The sequence below is a fragment of the Salmo salar genome, chromosome ssa14 (assembly GCF_905237065.1).
Source record: "Salmo salar chromosome ssa14, Ssal_v3.1, whole genome shotgun sequence".
NCBI classification, from domain to species: domain Eukaryota; kingdom Metazoa; phylum Chordata; class Actinopteri; order Salmoniformes; family Salmonidae; genus Salmo; species Salmo salar.
The window spans coordinates 38,932,458-38,946,188 of NC_059455.1; the positions used below are offsets into that span (position 1 = coordinate 38,932,458).

Genomic DNA, 13,731 nt, shown 5'->3' on the forward strand with positions numbered 1-13,731 from the left:
ATATGATCGATCAATCAATCAAATCTATTTCATAAAGCCCTTTTTCATCTATAATAAATGTTATACATTATATAATGTGCGTGTAAGCCTATTTGCCTTTTAGATCATTTATGTTTCACTCCATTGGTTTTTATTTGTAGTTTCAGGTCATAATTTGTTGGGGCCGCACCCATGATTTTCAAAAATATATATATATATAAAAACATCGAATCTCAATTGGTCTTTTCCTGTAGTCGTCATCTGCATTGATCCAGCCCCCTTTCTGGTGTTTGGACAATATATAAACGGACAGAATTTCATCTCTCGCTGAGCTACCTAGTAACATCCTAATAACCATTACGTGGACCTCAGATGGGGAGGGTTTACAGCTGAGATTGACGTGTGTTTCAATGGCAGCCGGAAAGAGAGAAAGCGGGGCGACAAGACGAGCACACAGCCCAATAGAAACGGTACTAAGGAGTCACCTGTTGATCCGTAGGCTTTATGATGGTAAGTCAGACGTCCTCTATTTCACTTTCACATGTTAGACAGGTAAACATTTTTTTAACTTGTTGTAAAGACGTTGCCATTGTAGAGAGAATTGTAGAGGCAATATATTGTGTTGTTTACACAATTATGGTTGAAGAGATCCAGGACGTGCCCGAAAGAAGAAAACGGTCAGTGTGAGAAGTACATTTGTTCGTATCATTGGCAAGTTAAGAGTGGACTCCATATTTACAGAAATTATTCTGAAATGCAATGTCATTCTCTCGCTCCATATAGCTTGAGCCCCGAGAAAAATATTCCCGATCCCGTTGCTGTTTTTTTTTGGTCGAACAAATCTCAAAATGGTGTGTGTATCGGTTAACTTTCAGTAGCCTATTTACGTAGTTTGTCTTCATTTACGTCGAATATCTAGGGTATTTTAATCAGCATTAGATGGAAAACTTTCGTGCAACATGTGGTTTCCGGGGCCGGTGTAGGGAAAGACGAGTCTGATGCTGGGGTTAGGGCGTCATTCAGCACTGAGCCACTGGACAGCTCCCACGTCCACAATGTCTATTCGACAATCAATAACAAATATCGTTTATAAAAATAAAATACATTTGCTACTAGATTTTTAATTTGTTTGTTGGTCCTGTTAGCAACAAGATCAGACCATGTAATGACATCATTAGTCGACTACTAGTTCTTCCACACCACCTTTCATTCATCTGGCCTTGTTTTCTTCTTGTTTTCTTCCCCAGTTACTTTCAAGTGGAAAGCTTCATGAAATCCATGTCAAAAAGAGCCATTGAGATGTTCATATATAATTTTACATTTGAGTGTCATTTAAAAAAAAAGATATGTTACTGTGAACAGAAAATGAAGGAAAGGCATGACTTGGAAAGCAAGACCTACTCAAAAGAGGAATTTACTTTTCCACATATAATAACACATCTCCTCTAAATTATCTGTTTTCCAGGGAGAGAGCTTTCTCCGCCTGTGATCTGCCAGCCTCTCTACAAACCATGGTTGCCAACATTTACTGTCATCCTTTCTTCCCCCAACCTTCCCTTCCCACCCCCCAACCTTCCCTTCTCTTCCCTTACTAAATTGTCACCACCACCCCACCCTCCTCTCCCAGTTGCTCCCAGTCCTGTTGCATAGCTACCTGCTCTGCCCATGAAACACACTGGAGATGGAAGACAATGATTATAGCTGTGAGCATGCACACTATCCAGATGATAAAATCAAGCCAAAAGCAAATAAAAATGGGATTTATCTCCTTGTGGAAGTTCAGTCTTTGACTGTCGTCTGTTTTCCTTAGTGGTGACAGTACTGTGTAGATAATGTAACACAATATGAACACTATGATAATGTAGAACCGTTTTCACAACTATCTACAGTATGTAGCTCAGGCAAACCCCATTATTAAGGCCATCTCTATTTCTTTAATATTGGAATTTGATGAGAAAAGAAGGCACTCCATGCAGTAGCAGTGCTTTAGCAAATAGGGTTTATTACGAGTGCTATGTTCCCCTCCCCCATCTCCCCTCATACTGCTGTCCTCCTCCTCTTCCCCCATCTTCTCCTCTGCCTCTTTGAGAAGGGCTGAAAGGTTGGCATTAGAACAAAGGCAGAACGGAATGTCAACAGGCTTCATACAGAAACAGGTAGACAGAGAGAGAGACAGAGAGCGCGAGAGAGAAAACACAGGGATGAGAAAAGGACAGTGCAAAATAAACCTCTCACCTCTACACCCCTTGTCACTTTTCATATCTTCCACTAGAGTTCCAACTACAGCTCCCAATAAGTATGAGTAGTAGAGTGTGGTATTTACATGTTGAGTGCATACTGTATAAATGTGGATGTGCAGAGCGGGAATAAAAATGTTAGGTGGGTGCATATGTGGAATGGGATTTTTTCCCTCATAATTTGTGTCAAGGCTCTGTGCTATCACGTCTTTCTTAATATTTTATTTCAGCTGAAGCAAAGGATCCAGAACACCAGACGGATGAATGGATGGATGGAGAGAGAGAGACAACTGATCCTAGTGCTGTGTGGAAGACTAGTGATTTTGTTGTGATGCTGAGCAATGAGAACAACAAGTCCCAGTCTGCCTCTCAGCACAGGGCACTGGCCTACAGTCTGCTGCATACTGCAAGTTCAAGTCCCAGTCTGCCCCTCAGCACAGGGCACTGGCCTACAGTCTGCTGCATACTGCAAGTTCAAGTCCCAGTCTGCCCCTCAGCACAGGGCACTGGCCTACAGTCTGCTGCATACTGCAAGTTCAAGTCCCAGTCTGCCCCTCAGCACAGGGCACTGGCCTACAGTCTGCTGCATACTGCAAGTTCAAGTCCCAGTCTGCCCCTCAGCACAGGGCACTGGCCTACAGTCTGCTGCAAGTTCAAGTTCCAGTTTGTTTATTCGTCATATACACATGATTTACACAGAGTACCCAGTGAAATGAAATGCTGACTTGTAGGTTCACCTCTTGACAGTGCAACAACAATAGAAAAAGTATACAGGTAATAAAACAATCAAATGGAAACTCAATGGGATAAAATAGAGTAGTAATTTAGAAAGAATATATTATAAAATATAATGCAACAATGCAAATTAAATTAAGACTGATATTTACAATATGTGGTGGGAATTGTGCAATAGATTGTGCAATGATAATAGAGTCCAGTAACATCGTGTGTGTGTGTGTGTGTGTGTGTGTGTGTGTGTGTGTGTGTGTGTGTGTGTGTGTGTGTGTGTGTGTTAATTAAACACTGGAACATTGATAAAATACAAAACAGGTACAAATGGTTACATCCATACAATCAGAAAATACATCAGAAATGTGGAATCTTGTGAGTACACATGCTTTGATCAGTTTCCCAGGCATGCTGCTCAAAGGGAGAGGCAGCATTTCCCCTTGGTAATCGTTTGAGACTACCATTTTAAACTGATATATTTGAACTAGGGCAAACGTACAGTTCGAAGTACAGAAGGCCCACAGTGTATGGCTCTATGACTACACCGCATAGATAAAAACACTTCTAGAATTGCTTTATCTGACATCAAAGGATGTAAAAGAGGACATTTTGAAAATGGTCCATTGCTGAACTGCAATAATTCAAATGAATTTAGCATTCCCCTGAGTGTTCCATTTGGCCCAATGACTGATGAAATGACGACAGCCTTTCTAGACTCCTCTGTATCCTATTGATTCTATGACTGCACACTGTCAGTGTTGCTGTCCAGCATGTCATAACACCAGGCCTGGGTTCAAATATGTGTATTTGAGTATCTTGTATTGAAAATATTATAATGGTTATTTGAAAAATCAAATAGTTGACCAAATTGTATTTAAGAGGATTTTCAAATATTTCTTTCAAATACTATTTTCAAATTCCTGGGTTAAACACATAGGAATGTATTTGAGTCAGTGTATTCTAATTTTTCAAATACATTCAAAGTGTATTTCCAAATACATGAATATGTTCAACTTCTTGTCTTTTCAAATAAAATATACCTGAATACTTACTTTTAATGTATGTGAAAGTAATAGAGATATTTGAAATAGCATTTGAACCCAGGTCTGCAACACACACACACACACACACACTTCAAAGGTCTTCATGTTACATCCCCATTTCAACCTTCCGCTGAGCGCCATAGTACTAATATTTATTGTGTATCTTATTCTCTTGACACAATTTTGCATGTTAAAGGACCGGTGTGTTAGAAGAACCCGTGGCTAGAACACAAAGCCTTTCATGCCCCTGCACATACCACCTGGAGGGGGCTTAAATTAAGGTGGGCCAATCTGAAATCAATGCCCATTTTCTCAAAATGTACCATTAAAGCAGCCATCAATTACACACTTGCGACCACCCATAATGAGATATAGCCAATATTGTCAATCAATACAGCCTGAGGACGAATGCTTCCCATATAACCACCCACGTCCTCCGACCAGGTAAGTCTGATTAGTCACAATGGGTGCTGCACATGGCTAGTGGATAAGGAGCATTAACCATCCCCACCGCCATTACAATGGAAAGTATTCACCACCCCCACCACCATTACAATGGAAACCATTAACCATCCCCACCCCCATTACAATGGAAACCATTAACCATCCCCACCCCCATTACAATGGAAACCATTAACCATCCCCACCCCCATTACAATGGAAAGCATTAACCACCCCCACCCCCATTACAATGGAAAGCATTAACCACCCCCACCGCCATTACAATGGAAAGCATTAACCATCCCCACCCCCATTACAATGGAAAGCATTAACCATCCCCACCCCCATTACAATGGAAAGCATTAACCACCCCCACCACCATTACAATGGAAAGCATTAACCATCCCCACCCCCATTACAATGGAAAGTATTCACCATCCCCACCACCATTACAATGGAAAGTATTCACCACCCCACCACCATTACAATGGAAAGCATTAACCACCCCCACCACCATTACAATGGAAAGCATTAACCATCCCCACCCCCATTACAATGGAAAGTATTCACCATCCCCACCACCATTACAATGGAAAGCATTAACCACCCCCACCACCATTACAATGGAAAGCATTAACCATCCCCACCACCATTACAATGGAAAGCATTAACCATCCCCACCCCCATTACAATGGAAAGTATTCACCATCCCCACCACCATTACAATGGAAAGTATTCACCACCCCACCACCATTACAATGGAAACCATTAACCATCCCCACCCCCATTACAATGGAAAGCATTAACCATCCCCACCCCCATTACAATGGAACGCATTAACCATCCCCATCGCCATTACAATGGAAAGTATTCACCATCCCCACCACCATTACAATGGAAACCATTAACCATCCCCACCCCCATTACAATGGAAAGCATTAACCACCCCCACCGCCATTACAATGGAAAGTATTCACCACCCCCACCACCATTACAATGGAAAGCATTAACCATCCCCACCCCCATTACAATGGAAAGCATTAACCATCCCCACCCCCATTACAATGGAAAGCATTAACCAGCCCCACCGCCATTACAATGGAAAGCATTAACCATCCCCACCCCCATTACAATGTAAAGTATTCACCAATCCCACACCATTACAATGGAAACCATTGACCATCCTCACCCCCATTACAATGGAAAGCATTAACCATCCCCACCGCCATTACAATGGAAAGCATTAACCATCCCCACCCCCATTACAATGGAAAGTATTCACCAATCCCACACCATTACAATGGAATCCATTAACCATCCCCACCCCCATTACAATGGAAAGCATTAACCATCCCCACCGCCATTACAATGGAAACCATTAACCATCCCCACCACCATTACAATGGAAAGCATTAACCATCCCCACCCCCATTACAATGGAAAGCATTAACCATCCCCACCGCCATTACAATGGAAAGCATTCACCATCCCCACCCCCATTACAATGGAAAGCATTAACCATCCCCACCCCCATTACAATGGAAACCATTAACCATCCCCACCGCCATTACAATGGAAAGCATTAACCATCCCCACCCCCATTACAATGGAAACCATTAACCATCCCCACCGCCATTACAATGGAAAGCATTAACCATCCCCACCGCCATTACAATGGAAACCATTAACCATCCCCACTGCCATTACAATGGAAAGCATTAACCATCCCCACCCCCATTACAATGGAAAGCATTAACCATCCCCACCCCCATTACAATGGAAAGCATTAACCATCCCCACCGCCATTACAATGGAAAGCATTAACCATCCCCACCCCCATTACAATGGAAAGCATTAACCATCCCCACCCCCATTACAATGGAAACCATTAACCATCCCCACCGCCATTACAATGGAAGCCATTAACCATCCCCACCGCCATTACAATGGAAAGCATTAACCATCCCCACCGCCATTACAATGGAAAGCATTCACCACCCCCACCGCCATTACAATGGAAAGCATTAACCATCCCCACCCCATTACAATGGAAAGCATTAACCATCCCCACCCCCATTACAATGGAACGCATTAACCAGCCCCACCGCCATTACAATGGAAAGCATTAACCATCCCCACCCCCATTACAATGTAAAGTATTCACCAATCCCACACCATTACAATGGAAACCATTGACCATCCTCACCCCCATTACAATGGAAAGCATTAACCATCCCCACCGCCATTACAATGGAAAGCATTAACCATCCCCACCCCCATTACAATGGAAAGTATTCACCAATCCCACACCATTACAATGGAATCCATTAACCATCCCCACCCCCATTACAATGGAAAGCATTAACCATCCCCACCGCCATTACAATGGAAACCATTAACCATCCCCACCACCATTACAATGGAAAGCATTAACCATCCCCACCCCCATTACAATGGAAAGCATTAACCATCCCCACCGCCATTACAATGGAAAGCATTCACCATCCCCACCCCCATTACAATGGAAAGCATTAACCATCCCCACCCCCATTACAATGGAAACCATTAACCATCCCCACCGCCATTACAATGGAAAGCATTAACCATCCCCACCCCCATTACAATGGAAACCATTAACCATCCCCACCGCCATTACAATGGAAAGCATTAACCATCCCCACCGCCATTACAATGGAAACCATTAACCATCCCCACTGCCATTACAATGGAAAGCATTAACCATCCCCACCCCCATTACAATGGAAAGCATTAACCATCCCCACCCCCATTACAATGGAAAGCATTAACCATCCCCACCGCCATTACAATGGAAAGCATTAACCATCCCCACCCCCATTACAATGGAAAGCATTAACCATCCCCACCCCCATTACAATGGAAACCATTAACCATCCCCACCGCCATTACAATGGAAGCCATTAACCATCCCCACCGCCATTACAATGGAAAGCATTAACCATCCCCACCGCCATTACAATGGAAAGCATTCACCACCCCCACCGCCATTACAATGGAAAGCATTAACCATCCCCACCCCCATTACAATGGAAAGCATTAACCATCCCCACCACCATTACAATGGAAAGCCCTAACCATCCCCACCCCCATTACAATGGAAAGCATTAACCATCCCCACCGCCATTACAATGGAAAGTATTCACCACCCCCACCACCATTACAATGAAAAGTATTCACCATCCCCACCTCCATTACAATGGAAAGTATTCACCATCCCCACCTCCATTACAATGGAAAGTATTCACCATCCCCACCGCCATTACAATGGAAAGCATTAACCATCCCCACCCCCATTACAATGGAAAGCATTAACCATCCCCACCGCCATTACAATGGAAAGCATTAACCATCCCCACCCCCATTACAATGGAAAGCATTAACCATCCCCACCCCCATTACAATGGAAACCATTAACCATCCCCACCGCCATTACAATGGAAGCCATTAACCATCCCCACCGCCATTACAATGGAAAGCATTAACCATCCCCACCGCCATTACAATGGAAAGCATTCACCACCCCCACCGCCATTACAATGGAAAGCATTAACCATCCCCACCCCCATTACAATGGAAAGCATTAACCATCCCCACCCCCATTACAATGGAACGCATTAACCAGCCCCACCGCCATTACAATGGAAAGCATTAACCATCCCCACCCCCATTACAATGTAAAGTATTCACCAATCCCACACCATTACAATGGAAACCATTAACCATCCTCACCCCCATTACAATGGAAAGCATTAACCATCCCCACCGCCATTACAATGGAAAGCATTAACCATCCCCACCCCCATTACAATGGAAAGTATTCACCAATCCCACACCATTACAATGGAATCCATTAACCATCCCCACCCCCATTACAATGGAAAGCATTAACCATCCCCACCGCCATTACAATGGAAACCATTAACCATCCCCACCACCATTACAATGGAAAGCATTAACCATCCCCACCCCCATTACAATGGAAAGCATTAACCATCCCCACCGCCATTACAATGGAAAGCATTCACCATCCCCACCCCCATTACAATGGAAAGCATTAACCATCCCCACCCCCATTACAATGGAAACCATTAACCATCCCCACCGCCATTACAATGGAAAGCATTAACCATCCCCACCCCCATTACAATGGAAACCATTAACCATCCCCACCGCCATTACAATGGAAAGCATTAACCATCCCCACCGCCATTACAATGGAAACCATTAACCATCCCCACTGCCATTACAATGGAAAGCATTAACCATCCCCACCCCCATTACAATGGAAAGCATTAACCATCCCCACCCCCATTACAATGGAAAGCATTAACCATCCCCACCGCCATTACAATGGAAAGCATTAACCATCCCCACCCCCATTACAATGGAAAGCATTAACCATCCCCACCCCCATTACAATGGAAACCATTAACCATCCCCACCGCCATTACAATGGAAGCCATTAACCATCCCCACCGCCATTACAATGGAAAGCATTAACCATCCCCACCGCCATTACAATGGAAAGCATTCACCACCCCCACCGCCATTACAATGGAAAGCATTAACCATCCCCACCCCCATTACAATGGAAAGCATTAACCATCCCCACCACCATTACAATGGAAAGCCCTAACCATCCCCACCCCCATTACAATGGAAAGCATTAACCATCCCCACCGCCATTACAATGGAAAGTATTCACCACCCCCACCACCATTACAATGAAAAGTATTCACCATCCCCACCTCCATTACAATGGAAAGTATTCACCATCCCCACCTCCATTACAATGGAAAGTATTCACCATCCCCACCGCCATTACAATGGAAAGCATTAACCATCCCCACCTCCAGTACAATGGAAAGCATTAACCATCCCCATTACAAATGAAAGCATTTTGAACACAGGATGAGCACCACACAGATACAACATCCAACCATAGGTGGAGTTGAGCTTCCTGTGTGGGAACAGTGGTAAGTGGTTAATGCCATAGACCTACGGAGGTTCACTTAAAGGGCAAGTCCGCAGTTGAAATAATAACAAAGTGTTGTCCCCACCACTGTTTCGGTAACAAGCTGATGGATGGGGCTGGAGAAATGTAATCACTCTCAAACACATAGATAGAGCTATGGATGCAAGGACTGACCATCCATGATAAACTACATGACAAAAAGTATGTGGACACCTGCTGATCGAACATCTCATTCCAAAATCATGGGCATTAACATGGAGTTGGTCTCGCATTTGCTGCTACAACAGCCTCCACTCTTCTGGGAAGGCTTTCCACTAGATGTTGGAACATTGCTGTGGGGACTTGCTTCCATTCAGCCACAAGATCATTAGTGAGGTCAGGGACTGATGTTGGGCGATTAGGCCTGACTCTCAGTCGGCGTTCCAATTATTGATCACATACACATGGTTAGCAGATGTTATTGTGAGTGTAGCGAAGCACAGAATAGTCTAGAATGTCATTGTATACTGTAGCGTTAAGATTTTCCTTCACTGAAACTAAAGGGCCTAGCCTGAACCATGAAAAACAGCCCCAGACCATTATTCCTTCTCCCCCAAACTTTACAGTTGGCACTATGCATAGTGGCAGGTAATGTCCTGGCATCCACCAAACCAAGATTCGTCCGTCGGACTGCCAGATGGTGAAGCGTGATTCATCATTGCACTGCTCCAGAGTCAAACGGCGGCGAGCTTTACACCACTCCAGGCAATACTTGCTCAGCCTTGGAAACCCATTTCATGAAGCTCCCGACTAACAGTTCTTGTGCTGACATTGCTTCCAGAGGCAGTTTGGAACTTGGTAGTGCCGAAGTACACCATCCCAACTGTGAAGCACAGGGGTGGCAGCATCATGTTGTGGGGGTGCTTTGCTGCAGGAGGGACTGGGGCACTTCACAAAATAGATGGCATCATGAGGCAGGAAAATTATGTGGATATATTGAAGCAACATCTCAAGACATCAGTCAGGAAGTTAAAGCTTGGTCGTAAATGGGTCTTCCAAATGGACAATGACCCCAAGCATACTTCCAAAGTTGTGGCAAAATGGCTTAAGGACAACAAAGTCAAGGTATTGGAGTGGCCATCACAAAGCCCTGACCTCAATCCCATTGAAAATTTGTGGGCAGAAATGAAAAAGTGTGTGCGAGCAAGGATGCCTACAAACCTGACTCAGTTACAAAAGGTCTGTCAGGAGGAATGGGCCAAAATTCACCCAACTTATTGTGTGAAGCTTGTGGAAGGCTACCCGAAATGTTTGACCCAACAATTTAAAGGCAATGCTACCAAATACTAATTGAGTGTATGTAAACTTCTGACCCACTGGGAATGTGATGAAAGAAATAAAAGCTGAAATAAATCATTCTCTCTACTATTATTATGGCATTTCACATTCTTAAAATAACGTGGTGATCCTAACTAGGATTAAATGTCAGGAATTGGGAAAAACTGAGTTTAAATGTATTTGGCTAAGGTGTATGTAAACTTCCGACTTCAAAATATTTTAACCATATTTTGAGGCTGTATAGTGTTTGTTTACATTGACTTTGTTAACAAACATTTGAGTAAAACATTTGTCGACCATACTCACAAACTTTTGCTTAGACCCGAGGTTTATACATGTGGTCTATGGCTAGATGCTAACTTTCTCATAGGCCAACCTGGCACCATTAGCCACTACACTGAGGACATCCAGCAGAGCAAATAATTATATCTGTTAACAGAATAATAGATACATTTATCAACAGGGTTGGGTAGGTTACTTTCTTAATTTGATCCGTTACAGTTACTAGTTACATGTCCAACATTGTAATCAATAACGTAACTAATGTAATCGGATTACTTTCAGTTACTTTTAGATGACTTGCCCCTTACGAGGCATTAGAAGAAAACAGAAAGGAATGTTACCAATTCAATTACTTAAATACCCTTTGATCTTCAAGAGTGTGTCATCAAAGTTATCTCTGACTTGTGGTAAGACTCGCTAAGACAGAATAAACTTCAACTTGTGCCTCTTTTCAATGGTGATTTGAATGTCATTGAGAAAACAGAAAAGTGTAGTTTTGTATTTATTTCCTCAAAAATTACAATTTCTGAATTTAAAAGTAATCTTAGAAGTAATGTGTAATCTGATTACAATGCTTTTACTGGTAACGGAACTGATAATAGTTCATAAATAAAAAATCTGTTACATGTAACAGAATACATGTACAGTATAATTAAGCAATAAGGCCAGAGGAGGTGTGGTATATTGCCAATATATCACGGCTAAGGGCTGTTCTTATGCATGATGCAACGCGAAGTGCCTGGATACAGCCCTTAGCCGTGGTATACTGGCCATATACCACAAACCCCCGAGGTGCCTTATTGCTATATAAACTGGTTACCAATGTAATTAGAACAGTAAAAATACATGTTTTGTCATACCCGTGGTATACGGTCTGATATACCACGGCTGTCAGCCAATCACCATGCTGTGCTCGAACCACCCAGTTTAAAATTACTAGTGGTGCAGTCTGGAAAGGTAGGAAGTTCAAAGGGATACAACAGCTGTCAGTTCGAATCCCTCTTGGGGCATTTTTTTCTTAAGGAAATAACGTTCTACTTCTGGTCCTCAAGTCAAATAACGTATATGTGATGAAGTAGAGCATTATAAAAATGCATGTAAAAGGATATAGGTCCACATAGGTGTACACATCCATGTAATATATGTATTATAATGTGATTATTAGCAGTGTGTCTGCAAGCAGGCCCGGGCCCAGGCATAAGCGACATAAGCGGGGTCTTAACTTACTATTGAGAGTAAGAATAGTAAAATACACCAAGTGCAATTTAGAAATGTGATTGTTCATCAGCAGTTTTTCTCTTGTTATGCAAGTCACTCAATTAGCTGACAATTACCCATGTCAATCTTTTGATTGGTAGTTAGTCTAGCCAGCTATCTAAACTTATAGTAATCATGCCCAAATACCGACCGGGTACACAGGGCATGTGCTCAGGGGCCCTGACTTCTAGGGGGCCCCAATTGATTTTGTTAGTCACTCTCAGTCAGATATCATATTAACATGGCATAAGACATGGCAACATTTGTAAAATTGTAGGAATTTTGCTTTTAGAGGGCAATGCCACCCCTATTTTGATGTAATTCCTGTCTTGTTTAGGTTCCACCTCTGAAGAATGACGCAGGCTGCAAATACTTATTCACGAACTGGGGGTGGGAACGTTGTGGTGGACAAATAACAACAAGTAGGGCACTGACAACTGCTAGCTAGCATGCCAACCTTATCTAGCTAGCTAATGTTGTTGCTACACCGTATTCAAAAGATTAGCCAGCAGGAGCTGGATTTGTCACATGCATTTAGGGAAAACTTCTCCACAGATGGATAGGGGAAACCAGTATCTTTGACTTTGCCATCTATTGTTATCTCCAAAGTGTTGGCATGTTCCATAAATCTTCTTGTAGCATGAACACAACCAGTCATGATATTTTAATCTGATTGTCAAACATATCGCTTCAAAAAGTAGGCTACCTGTGCACATTCGTCTACTCCAAAATAATTCCAGCATCCAAACTGAATGTAGCCTACAGTGCATTCGGAAAGTATTCAGACCCCTTGACTTTTTCCACATGTTGTTACGTTACAGCCTTATTCTAAAATGTATTAAAAAACATTTTTCCATCAATCTACACACAATACCCCATAATGACAAAGCGAAAACAGGATTCTCTGGTCTGATGAAACCAAGACTGAACTCGTTGGCATGAATGTCAAGCATCACATCTGGAGGAAACCAGGCACCATCACTACGGTGAAGCATGGTGGTGGCAGCATCATGATGTGGGGATGTTTTTCAGCGGCAGGGACTGGGAGACTAGTCAGGATTGAGGGAAAGATGAACAGAGCAAAGTACAGAGAGGTCCATGATGAAAACCTGCTCCAGAATGCTCAGGACCTCAGACTGGGACAAAGGTTCACCTTCCAACAGGACAACAGCACAAAGCCAAGTCAACATAGGAGTGGCTTCGGGACAAGTCTCTGAATGTCCTTGAGGTTCCCATCCAGAGCACGGACTTGAACCCGACTGAACATCTCTGGAGAGACCTGAAAATAGCTGTGCAGCGACACTCCCCATCCAACCTGACAGAGCTGGAGAGGATTTGCAGAGAAGAATGGGAGAAAACAACACAAATAGTAGGCATGACAGTCCAACCCCCCTAGGGCGAGCCTGACGGGCTGGCCAAAGCACAGGTGCTG

At 43.2% G+C, this 13,731-nt stretch overlaps 1 long non-coding RNA gene across 1 annotated transcript; it reads left to right on the forward strand.

The window, feature by feature from the left end:
• Positions 1 to 277: 277 nt before the first annotated feature.
• LOC123726627 (uncharacterized) lies at positions 278 to 1,761 on the forward strand. Its single transcript, XR_006758688.1, has 2 exons — positions 278 to 489; positions 1,445 to 1,761. It is a non-coding gene; the product is annotated as an uncharacterized lncRNA (long non-coding RNA).
• The last annotated feature ends 11,970 nt before the right edge of the window (positions 1,762 to 13,731 follow it).